The sequence below is a fragment of the Propithecus coquereli genome, unplaced genomic scaffold (genome assembly GCF_000956105.1).
Source record: "Propithecus coquereli isolate 6110/MARCELLA unplaced genomic scaffold, Pcoq_1.0 Scaffold146, whole genome shotgun sequence".
NCBI classification, from domain to species: domain Eukaryota; kingdom Metazoa; phylum Chordata; class Mammalia; order Primates; family Indriidae; genus Propithecus; species Propithecus coquereli.
In genome coordinates this window covers 4,613,637-4,626,255 of record NW_012138969.1, presented here as the reverse complement: position 1 = coordinate 4,626,255, position 12,619 = coordinate 4,613,637, and the positions used below count along the sequence as shown (strand labels likewise).

Sequence of the window (12,619 nt, the reverse complement as noted above, 5' to 3'; positions counted from 1 at the left end):
AGGCTCCGTGAGGGGATTTATCAGTTCAGAAGCTCCAAGAGCACCGGGCCAAAACCCTGTATACTAACAGACAAATGAATAAATAAAACAGCCTTTGGGCTGGGGACCCAGCTAACTCTGGGGACTAAGTTTAAGTTCCACTGGAAGTGGAGTGAATGCATGTCTGTCAGGCGAGGTGATCTCTGTTGCCACAGCCCAAACTGCTCGAAGTTGGAGTTCTCTTCTAGCCAAGAAAGAGCAGCTCATCAGGGCCCATCCTCTCCTGGGTCCTGGCTTGGGTACTCTTGCTTCTGTGCTTGACCCAGCTGGTTGCTTGCAGCACCCAGGATCCAGGTGGATCTGCTGGGCCTGAATTTATCAGCTGAAGGCCAGAGGTGTGCAAGCAGTCTGTCTCACTCTAGCTCCAAAGGAACTGCTCTCCACAAATCGCTGGTGGGGGCCGTCTCTGATGGTGGTGGTGTCAGCATGGAAGGAGCTTCTTTGCAGGTTTAATCAAGTGCACCAAATGCAGGCTGCTGATTAGGCATATCCCTGCCTTGTTCTTCACTAAGGATTTGGATGCCTGGCAAGGCCATTAGGAATTGTGGGTGGTGGGGTGGTGAAGGGGATTAGTAGGGGATTAGTAGGAGGCAAGCTAGTGGTGTGGTGTTATATATGGGAGTGGGCTTGGAGACACAGGACTTTGATGCTTATGGAGGGAGATTTGGGAAGGATGCACCTTCAAAGGTGGCCCCTCCTCTTCTCCCTTGTCTTCCCTTCTCCCCACTCCTACCCTCCAGGTGTGCAGCAGTGCCCAGGGCCCGGGCATCTCCGTATTACCCCCAGCCCAGTTTCTGGCCTTCCCCTCCTTCTTCCCTAGTTCCCTGCTTCAGTAGCTCCGCGATTGGCTGGCGCGTGGTGCTTCTAGGCAGCACCCCTCATTAGAAACGAAGGAGCATCTCTAAGCAGATATTCTTCCTGCTGCTGTTCGCATCCTCCCACAAACCACTCCTGGCTGGGCTTCTCCCTCTCTCCTCCTCCCTGCGCTCCCCTCCCCTTGCTACCCCCACAGAGTGATCCGGGGCCATACAGTGCCTGGATTGAATGCTTCTAGGGTGGGGGTTTCGCGAGGGGGAGGGGTCCGGTCCCTGCAGTCATGCCTGCCGGGGCGCTGCACAAAGCGGACAGATCTCATTGTGTTGCGTGCTGCGGCTGCAAATACTCCTCTAGGCAGGTCTCTACAGATTTCCCAGCTGGGCTCTCCTCCCTCGCCCGTCTTCTACAGTTCTCTAAATTTCCCATCCACCAGGTGCTGCTTTGCTGTGTCCCTCTCTTAAGGGCATGTTTATTCAGACAGGCGCCCTCCCATTTCTCTGCGGTAGACAAAGCCGCCCCGCTGCCCCGTGGGTGGCAAAGTGTGCCTGCAGCCATGGTTGGCACCTCGGACAGCGCCACCGCCACCGAAACTGCCCGGCCGCCCTGGGCTCCCTAGTCACGCAGGTTCAGCACCTCGGATACTTCCGGCTGGGCCCAGGCTCCCCGGCTGGGAAATGAGGCGCGTTTCCTACACTACGGGGTCAGTCGCCTCTTTTCGCGTTTTCTCTTCCGCTGCAAAGACACCGCCTTTCCACCAGGCATTGCGAGCGCGCAAGGTGCGGCTGTGAGTTTTACTCCTCCCTTTCCCTGTCTTTGGCCAAAATGGACCAAAGAGAGTCAGAGGAGAGATGCTCCAGGGAATTGATTTCAGCAACATGCTCGGCGCCTTGGCCTTGAGCCCTGCCCCAATGTTCTCTTCTTTCCCCACAGTTGGAAATTTCACAGTGGTTCTCCAGCGTGTGGGCTACTGTAACAGTCTTCAGAGAACATCTGCTAAAGCGTTTAGTGGAGCCCAGTTGGAAAATTTAAAATATACCATGTTTGCATTTTTCTCTTGGCTGTACAACGTAATTGACTAATATATTCTCTCTGGTGGTGACCACGTGCAAACATTGGCTTTTCTCCAAAACTCATCTAAGTTCCTAGCCTCATCTTCCCTTCCTTTCTAAACATCCAGCTTCCGGAAACATCTAGCTTTTTCTTACTGGGTGGCAGTGTGAGTAGTGGTTACCCATAAAACTTTGGAGCTAGTCTGTCTGGGTTCAAATCCTAGTTCCTCCACCAGCTCTGTGACCTTGAAAAGTTACTTCATTACTCTGTGACTCGGTTTTCTTGTCTGTAAAATCAGGATGATAATAATGAGTTACTGGGAGACTTAAATGAGTAAATATATGTCAAGTGCCTAGAATTACCTAATTACTTGTATTAATGGAGTCTTTCAGAAATTTCAGCATACCTGAAGGGAGGGGGTCTTAGTTCAAGGTGAAGTCTTCTAGGTTCTTGCCTTGGCTAAGAGAGCAAGGAGCTGGGTCTGCCTCATGTGCGAGCCTGTTAAAAATTCAGAATCCTGGACCCCAGTTCAGATTTGCTGAATCAGCACCTGCATTTTAATAAGATCCTCAGGTGATTGGCATGCACATTAAAATTTGGGAAGTACTTCTCTGCTCTCTGTAAGGGCCAGATTAGGAAAAAAAGGAAGGTTGTTCAGAAAACCTGCCAAAAACCTGCTTTGTTACTGACATATGCACATTCAGCATGCTTGAGGATTTTGCTTGCTTGGGTGCTACAACACCTTTTGAGACTTATACTTTTACTGGCTGCAGAAAGTCACTGTAGACCTAGGAGGATGATGTGCCCATCTGTGTGCTGTGTTAGTGATCTCTTCATGCTGCATATTGCTGGTTTTTAATCATATCGGTCTGAAAAGATCAGTTAAGTAACAGGAATGGTTTAATTTATGCTTGTAGGACCCTCTGACTTGGGGGTGGGTGGGTAACCTTATGTAGTTATTAATAGGGGAGGTCTAGTTCTTATAGGAATAAATGCCTAAGATAACCCAGATTTGGCATGAAAGATGATAGCAAATCAACAGCCCACTCTGAATGTGTTTCATTTTTCTTGGAAGCTACATCTGCATAGGGAGATAATTTTATTTTCTTATGGCACTTTCTTCTGCAGTGGATACCATACCCTTTTTGAAAATGCTAATCTGATTTAAAATGTGATATTACATTCTACACGACTCCTTCTTTTCTTTTTCGCTCATCTAATAGATCTAACCAAAGGGTTCTCTTCTCAGGCAATTGGCTGTTCTGAATGCCCTCCAATGTTCACTGTGCTGCATGCCCAGGGCTAGGTACCCTGTGGACATACAGGGTCTCTCATGTGGTTTGCATGATGCCCACACTTGTTTGCACTTTTCCAGGTCAGAGAGTCAAGGGAAGAAATGCTACGTCTGACTTGGAGACTCTGTGCTATACATGGGCAGTTGGAGATTTCTCCCCCTATACACACACACACACACACACACACACACACACATATACACGCACACACACTTGGTCATCTCAGCAGGGGAACACATGTTTTGTGTGGAAATGAACATGCCTTAAAGTAGGCAGATAAAATGTGTTTGCAGCCACTGGGATGATAAAGCTCATTACCATGAACCTGTGGGTGTTTGTCTGTGATTTCTTGTTATAGAGAATTTCACTGTACCCCCAGAGCACCCTGGCCATGGACCAGAGATTATGTGCTTTATTATTGTGAATTTCCCATTGTAAATTGTCCATGTATTTTGGAGGATTTTGGAGAGTAATACTGAAAGTTCAGTTCCCAACTCTCCCATTTTGGCATATAGTTTTCTTTTGCTTTGGTTGCCTATAAATACACAGCACATTGCAGGATAGTAGACTGTAGTCCTGGTAAGAATTTCACATTTGATGGAACTCTAGTGAATCATGAGTCAGGATGCTTTAATCAGGGGAGAGGGTGGCAGCTAACAAGGAATAAGTCTGTAATTATATCCTATGATCAGATAATGCAGAAAGGCTTCACGTCTTCTGTGTACCTGTGCATGGATGCACCCAGTGAAACAGCAGCTGCTGTTGGCCCTGAGGCTGCAGGATAGAGGTTTTCATTTTCTGAGGATCCCAGGACAATCTCTGAATTGCCTGTTGGCTTTGTCCTTGCTATGAGGCGTGGGTAATGTTTCATCTGGAAACCAGGCCACGACTTGTTGTGGGGACCATTTGTAAGTGGGATGCAGCCTGGAAAGCTGCAGTGGAAAGTGGAGTGAAGGAGTTTGACAGAAATGAAATGACTTGAGGATAGAGACAAAAATATCTTAAATGTGATAGTTTTGTCTGTTGGTTTGCATATCATTATTTCCCCACTTCCCTCCACTTGCTTTTTCTGCAATAGGCGCAATGCACACTATGAATTAAAGGAGGAGGAGGAAAATAACGAGAAGTGGACTTCTTTTTTTCTTCTTTGGAAACATCCAGACTCTGGAATTATTAGCTCCATCCAAAATTGCTTATCTCTTTTTAGCTATTGCTGTACAAAATACGGGGTTTTTCCCCCCTCAAACTCTGCTGCTTTCCTCCTTCTTATGGGAACATCTGGTTTCTTTCAATCTTACATTCTCAGTTCAAATAAAACTGAGTCAAGCTTTGCTCCGCGCTCAGAACTCTTGCAAACCCTTTGGCTCCCCGTGTCTGATGGGCAGGTCGGCCGCCTCCCTTACGTCTCACGCAGAGCTGCCTGGGAAGCTGCAACTCACCAGACACCAGAGCCCGGCTGTGCAATCCAATCCATCGGGGGCCACTCTGCTCATCTTATTTTGTTTATCGCTGACCACAAAGACATAAAAGAGGGAACCTAAATGCAACCGTAATTAATACCCTTTTATTCAAGGAGCAAGAGGCCAAGTCGTCACTTTCTCTTTCTACCCAGTCTTCCGCCCGTCTCTCCATCTTTCTATATTTCTCCCTCTCTCATTTTTAGGTTCAGCCTTTGTGAATTATTCATTATATGTGTGGGTTTTTCCTAGGGTTTTCAGAAAAAGAAGGTTATTTGTCTTCCTCTTGGATGTGATTAAGGTCTCTCACAGAGGGCCAGCTTCAGAAATCAACTTTTTCCCTAAGTCCTCTGTTTCCCGCAGCGGCACTGCGACACAACGCAGAGGAGCTGGGGAAATCTTTCCCGTGCTTTTTCTTGCCGTTTTTATAATGACTGCCTCTGACCCAGCCCTGTTACATTTGGGTACCCCATAAGTAGTACACAGCTGTTCCCCTTTTCTACTTGGAGACCATGGTTAACCGGAAGGTATTTATGCCCCAAAGTACTTGTCACTCTGGATCCTCTTGTCATCTTGGGTTTTCACGCTGATAAATGCTGAACCACTGAGCTAAGGAGCAGGCTTCTATAACTGTTCCTTTTCAAATTCCAGTGTGAATTCACATGGGGATTGTGGAGGGGGTGGTGGTTGTGGGAACAGGCATGCGGATTAGTGTATAACACCCCACTACTACCAGCACAAGCACCATGTGATTTCTGAAGCAGTTCCTTTCAGAGAGGGATAGAAATATCAGGGCCTTGGCTGAGTGCAGGGGCTTGAGCCTGTAATTCCAGCTATGCAGGAGGCTGAGGCAGGAGGATCGCTTGAGGCCAGGAGTTTGAGACTAGCCTGGGCAACATAGTGAGACTCTTCTCTAAAAATTTTTTTTAAAGTTAGCTGTAATTGTGTGATGGCACTCTAGCCTGGATAACAGAGTGAGACCCTCTCCCTGAAAGAATAAAAGAAAAGAAAAAGAAATGTCAGGGACTTGGATCAATGTTTTTCTTCCCAAGCTTTCTAAACCCACACAGAGAGAGGACACGTGTGAATTCACCAGTCAGTCATGGTTCTGGCATCGATCTTAATTAAGGACAGAAAGGACAGCAGAGACCTAGTGGTCTCTTATGCATTAAGCCTATTTCAGGGAGATGTCCATGGTGTGTCTTTGTTCACTGAGTATCCCAAATATGTTACCTTATAAACCCTGATGAACCCCTGCATTCTGGTCTCTGGAAAGCAAGGAGCAGCTAGAAGGTGCTAGGGGAACATGGGCCAGATTAAGGGGAACAGCAGCAAATGACTTTAGAAGGTGTCAAGACATCCCCTGGCAGAGCAGTGGATACTTCTTAACAGCTTCTTTGTTTACTGTATTTCCAGTTCCAAATATGTAGGACTAAACAGTTCCAATTTGAATCCTCTTGCATATTTAAAAAAAAAAGTGGTGGTCGGGGGAAGCTTGAAATAGACCCATTTGTAAAGCAGCAGTTTATGTCAGAAGCAGGTGGGCAGGGCTGGGGAACGTAGCGTCCAGCTGGGCTCCAGCCACGTGAGGGGTTCAGAGACAGGCCCTGCCTGGCACTTGCGCCAAGTGTGGCCTTTTGCCTGTGGGTGGTTGATTTGAATTGCTGTTGCAACTCTGCAGAATTTCGAGGCTCTATTTTTTGCTGCATTTGGTCCTGCTGCTTTTTTGCTGCATTTGGGCTGCATCTGTTCCCCCATCTCTGGAGAATTTGGAAAGCCTCTTTCAGATGTATGCGTAAACTTTCCTAAGGCTGTGTCATTAAAGGGGGGCTGTCTTTATTTCCTCTCTTTCTTTTGGGCAGGGACAAAAAGGGTGTGGCTGGATGGTAGATAACAGGCTAGAGGGGGAAAGACGAAATGCCATGGTCAATGTCATGAATGGAGCCTTGTCGGCGGTTGGACGCTGGTGTGATTTCCCTTGCCGAGATGCAGGGTGTCACGAATGGTTCCCTGGACCCAGAGAAGAGGCTCTGAAAACCAGCACAAGGAGGAAAATTCATCTTACAAGTCTTTCCCAGCGTCAGCGTAGGTTCGGAGTTTTTCAAACTTTCGGTGCCTCATTCTCAATTTCCACACCATTGTCTCGTGGGGCTGGTCAGAGTCAAAAAGCATGAAATGGATTTTCAGCAGTCACTCACGGACGTCCTGGCAATTTCCAGCTGTGTGCTACTGGGAACTACTTTGCTGCTTTTCTTTTGTCAGTGACCATTCCTTTCAGCAGGTGATTTCCATCAGCATTGAGGCTAATTCCTCATTTAGTCCCTTTGTGTTGAAGTCAGACCTATGTTCTCTGCCTGTTTCATCTACGTGACTGGCTCTCAAAGTCCAGTGCATCTCAGAATCACCTGGAAGGCTTGTTAAAATACCGATTCCTGCACCCTACTCCCAGAGTTTCCCATCCAGTAGGTCTGGAGTAGGGCTTCAGAATTTTTGTCCCAAGTTCTCAGGTAACACTGATGCTGCTGCTCTTGGAAACATTACTTTTGAGAACCGTTACTCTCCACGGTTTCGTCATCCACCTGGTAGTGCCTTTAGAGAAGTCCAGTCTTACCAGTTGCTAAAGAGATTCCCCATCCTAAATCTCTCTCTCATATGCCAGCTAAAGCCCTGCTGCCAATGAAAGCTTATTCTTTGAGTTCAGGTAATGAGACTTTTCTAACAAAATGTAGATCTTGGGTACAGGACATATTAAGCTAAATAAATGATACTGTTAACTTTGAGTTAGTTCATCTTGTTCTTCCTGGCCTTATAACTGAGAGCAGGTTCTTCTGCAAATGGACATGCCCTTTTTAATTCCAGCAGAATGCTGGCACATGGTAAGCAGTCAGTAAGTTTTTGTCGAATGATTTATAATTATTGACTATTGATTTAACAAGCATCCACAAAGTACCTATGATGTGTCTGGTGTCACCCTGACCAGGACCTGTAGGACCAGATGTGGCCCTGGTGAGGGGCCAGGAGGTTGCTAGGAGGTAGTGTGAGGGCGCTGGATGGCTGGGAGGGGAGTGGAGGATCATGACCTAGGAACTGGGAGGCTGTAAAAGACAAGATTACAATTTCGATTGTTCTCTTGTACAAGATCACACAGTTACAGTTTTGCTCGGGATTGTTCCAGTTTCTGTATTACCCAACATGGGCTTTCCCCATTGCTAAAAAATACAGAGTATTTATTATCTGGAATTTTGTAATACTTAACTCTTTATTAATTGGCACACAGAGATCTATAGAATAATGACAATTGAGACCTGTAATGATGGCCCCTAGGCACCACGGAATGCTGTAGTGCTTTCCGAATATCACCAATGAAGCATTCCTTATGTTATGTTCAATGTAGTTGGAATGGGGCATGCACTTCATTGTATTCTGAGTTTTTGTAAGTTATAATTCTTATTAGTTATAGAAAGTAGCTCTTGGCCGGGCGCGGTGGCTCACGTCTGTAATCCTAGCATTCTGAGGTGGGAGGATTGTTTGAGCTTAGGAGTTCGAAACCAGCCTGAGCAAGAGCGAGACCCCGTCTCTACTAAAAATAGAAAGAAATTAACTGGACAACTAAAAATACATAGAAAAAATTAGCCGGGCATGGTGGTGCATGCCTGTAGTCCCAGCTACTTGGAAGGCTGAGGCAGAAGGATCACTTGAGCCCAGGAGTTTGAGGTTGCTGTGAGCTAGGCTGACGCCACAGCACTCTAGCCTGGGCAACACAGTGAGACTCTGTCTCAAAGAAAAAAAAAAAAAAAGAAAGTAGCTCTTTATCACTTTTTTTGTTAAATTAACCAAAGTGTTCTTCTGGGGCTACACCAGGTAACAGAGTAATTGCTGCATTGTTCTAGAAATCAGTCCTTTTAGCTCTAGAAATACTATAGGACCTGGAGGTGAATTCTGGTGCAATTGTCATATCATCAGGTTTTGATTAGAACAAAGTTATTATTTAAAAAATGGACTGATAGCTCAGCAGGCTTTAGATTTACTGGGCAAGTTCCCCAGTTGGTAAGCTGGTATTACCTCTAACGGGGTGTGCTTGTTTCTGCAGGCTAACATTGAAAGTGAACCATCAAGATTTCCAAGAAAGCTTTTAATAAGCATCTCAGCAAGAGGTTGTCAGATGATACCTTCCTCAATTTGACTAAGTTATGCAACTTTTGTTCCTTGGATTTATTTTCATGTTCTTTTATATTCCATCTCCCTTCTCCTTGAAGGTCAGTGGATGTTGGATTTTAAAATGGTTCAATTGAAGGGTGATAGTCTTTAGGTTCTTAAGGGTTTGTTCTAGACTCTATGGAACTTTAGAGTTGGGAATGACCAGAGTGGCTGCCTAGATGTTTTCTGAATCAGTGGTCCCCAACCTTTTTGGCACCAGGGACTGGTTTCATGGGAGACAATTGTTCCATGGAGGGGGGTGTGTTGGGGAGAGGAGGTGGAGCTCAGGCGATGATGTGAGCGATGGGGGAGCAGCTGTGAATACAGATGAAGCTTCGCTGGCTCACCCTCCCCGCCGCTCACATCCTGCTGTGCGGCCGGTTCCTAACAGGCTGGGGACAATATTGTCCGTGGCATGGGGCTTGGGGACTGCAGTCTAAATGACTCTTTCTGGAGTACTGGGACGATTAGGTCTTTCTAGCGCAGTGTGTATCTGTTTATTTTCTGTGTCAGGCTCACAAATCCTATTGAAATCTGGTTGATGCTACTGACCTCTTTCTCCTGAAAAGTGCACATACAATTTTGCATTCAATTTTAGGAGTCCATGAATCACAATTTAAAAACACCTACCATGTTAAATAATTCCAACAATATGAGATATTGGGATGCTGGGCTATGAGCAATAGCGGTTCCCAATCAAACATCAAAACCTTTGTGTACAAGTATGACAGGAACCCCATGTGAAGGAGCGACAGAGATGTGTTTGTGCTGGTCTCTCAGCCAGGCCACCTTGAGAGAACACGGACATTCTAACCAAAGAGCATCAGTTCAGTACAGGAACGCTTTCTGTGTCACCCTGAGAGATGGCCATCAAGCTTGAGTACTTCTAGTGACAGGGTGCTCTCCTGTTATTTAAAAAGCAGAGCACCCTTAAGGTATAGGAAGTTGAAATATTCCTCTTTATATCTTCCGCCTGTTTTTTTCCTCCTGTTTTTCTGTTTTGTAAAGCAACACAGACCACATCTACTTCTTGTTTACTTGATGGTTCTGTTATTGAACAGCACTGTTGGCTAGAACTTTTAGTGATGATGGATGTTTTTTATCTGTCTTATCCAGAATGGGAGCCACTAGCCACGTGTGGCTCTTGAGCACTTGCTATGTGGCTAATGGGACTGAGAACTAAATTTTAAATTTTATTTGATTTTAATTAATTTAAAATTAAATCGTCACATGTGGCTGGTGTCTACTGTACAGGGCAGCACAGGTAGAGAGGGTACACAGCGAGTCAGAAAGCCTAAGTTCCCCTTTTGGTTTCTGTCATTTATTAGCTTTGTAACTGGGCAAGGTTTCCCTGGTTGGGTGTTGCAGGGCTTCCCCTGATCCACTCTGCGCATCACCCCAGCCTTCCTCGACCGCCATAATCACCCTCTCTCCAGCTGTGTCCAGCGCTCCTGCTAATCCTTGAAGGCACTGTCCTCTTCCAGGCTTTCATGCCTTTGAACTTGCTGCTCCTCTTCCTGGAAAGACTCTGGCTTTAAGACTGTATTCAGAAGTCATTTCCTCCGTGAAGCCTTCCTTGACTTCTCTTAGCAGACTAAGAACAGCCCCCTCCCTCCTCTGGGCTCCCTTATGACACCTCATTTATTGCTTTGTTGTAACATTGACCACATAACTTTAGTATTGGTTTAAAATCCCTGCAAGGGGAGGGGCTATTGTCTATTAGTATTTTAATTACTAAAAAAAAAAAAATAGTGCTTATTAACATTAGCATCTGACACATTCGTTTCCATTAAAATACTTTTCTCAGATTTTTAAAAAAATAAATGGCATTCTATTTCCGTCATTGCTTGAAGTTGTAGTCAGCTAAAAGCCCGAGTCTTTTAATATGAATTGATGACAGACTTAATTTTCCCTCGCTCTGTTCTCATTCAATTTAATTTTTGAATCCAGATTCAGGACTCGGTGTTTATTTCAAGTACATTTTATCTCTTTACTTCTGATCCAACAGTCCATCCTGTAGAGATCCTTTTTGAGTGTGGACAGGGAACTAACATCCATTGAGTGTCCACCAAATTTTAGACTCTCTATTTTTAAACAAACTGACACTCCAACAAGACAAGTGTTATTATCCACATTTTAAATATGGGGAAGCTGAGGCTAAAGAAGATTAAATCACTTGCCTGAGGTCATCACCAGTGAACTTGAGCCGGTTGGTTCAACTCCAAAGTTCAAGTGATTTCTATGACACATTGTCTATGGGACCACTGCTGTTTAATGGTGAGCTCCGTACTTTGAGCTCTGTGTTATCTGCGAATTTGATAAGCACATGCTTGGTGCTTTCATTCAAGTAATTGATAAAAATATGGGAATTGGTGACCCCACTTCTGCTTACCGTCAGTGCATTAGTCAATGTGCATCGACTGTTTGGCTTTTCTTAAATCTTCCGAACTGTGCTTTAGCCTACCGACGTTTCTCTATTTTGTCTGTAAGAATATCGTATGAGATATTCTTGTCACATGCTTTTCCGAAAGCAGTACATGCTTTCATGACTACTTCACGTCTATTTTAAGCTAGGATGTAGCTTCTCGCTTTTTCCGAAGTTCACTTTAGGTATTGTTTTCAGAGACTCAGACAATATTTTATTTCCTTACTAGACAATAAAAGCGTGGAACTCTAGAACCTCAGGAGTTAAAGGGATATCAGATGTCATCAGTCCAATGCCCAGTGGATGAAAGCTTCACCTTAGAGTTGAGGATTTAGCAGTCTGCTTGGAAGCATTAGGGCGGCATTGTTAAAAACGTGGACTCTGGAGTCACATCTTAGTGCCACCTCTGCCACTTCTTAGCTGTGTACCTCAGGCAACCTGCTTACGTTGCTGTGCCTTGGAGCCCACGAATGTAAAATGGTGGAAATAGTCATTTACCCATAGAGGGTACCTTATAGGGTTTTTGTGAAAATCAGAAGAGATAATATATGTAAAGTGCTTAGAACAGTGTTTGGCACATAGTAAAGCTGTGAATAAATCCTAGTTATTAGTATCTGGTTAATTCTGGATGAATTAAACTTCTGCAGCTAAGTTTTCTCCTTCTAATAATACCATCCTACTTCCTCCTGACTCTTACCAGGTTTCTGGCTTGAGTGCTGTGCTGCCAGACAATGTTTATGTGACCTCGCATGTTAGCTCCCTGAGCCTTCAGATGTGAGGTGGAGACCACTTTCCCTGCTTTGCCTACTTCGTGAGACTGTTGTGAGGTTAGCATCTGTGACGTGTATGAAATCTCTCTGTGTAAACATGTTAGGTATTAGTACTAGTGTTATGTTGATAGAGTTTATAAATATCTAACATTTATCGAGCATTTACTATGTACTGTGCTAAGTGCTTCCCATGGGTTATTGCATTTATTCCTCATGACAATGCGACGGGGATATGCATTCTTGTTTTCTGCATTTCACAGTTGGTGAGATTAAGGCACAGAGAGGTTAACTCATTTGCCCAAGACCAGACAGTGAGTAAGAGCTGGAGGCCTGGATCAGAGCCGAGATGCTCTTAACCACTGAAGCTAGATCATCTTTCCATGAGCTTTTATTGTTTTCTTCTCAAAGTTATCGGGTTTATATTTTAAAAATAAGTTTTAAAATACCTACATCAAAACCTGTCTTCCTCCATATGTTTCTAATGCCTATTTTGCACTGATATTGTGCCTAAGGACACATTGGGATTTTCAGCCTAGAAAAATATCTCCACGAGCATTAATGATGCAAAAT

The 12,619-nt window shown here is 44.9% G+C and overlaps 1 protein-coding gene across 1 annotated transcript in view; it reads left to right on the top strand.

Moving 5' to 3' along the window:
- CACNA1E (calcium channel, voltage-dependent, R type, alpha 1E subunit) overlaps nucleotides 1-12,619 on the top strand; it is a 421,935-nt gene that overhangs the window by 67,464 nt on the left and 341,852 nt on the right. The gene's annotated exons all lie outside the window — the stretch shown is intronic.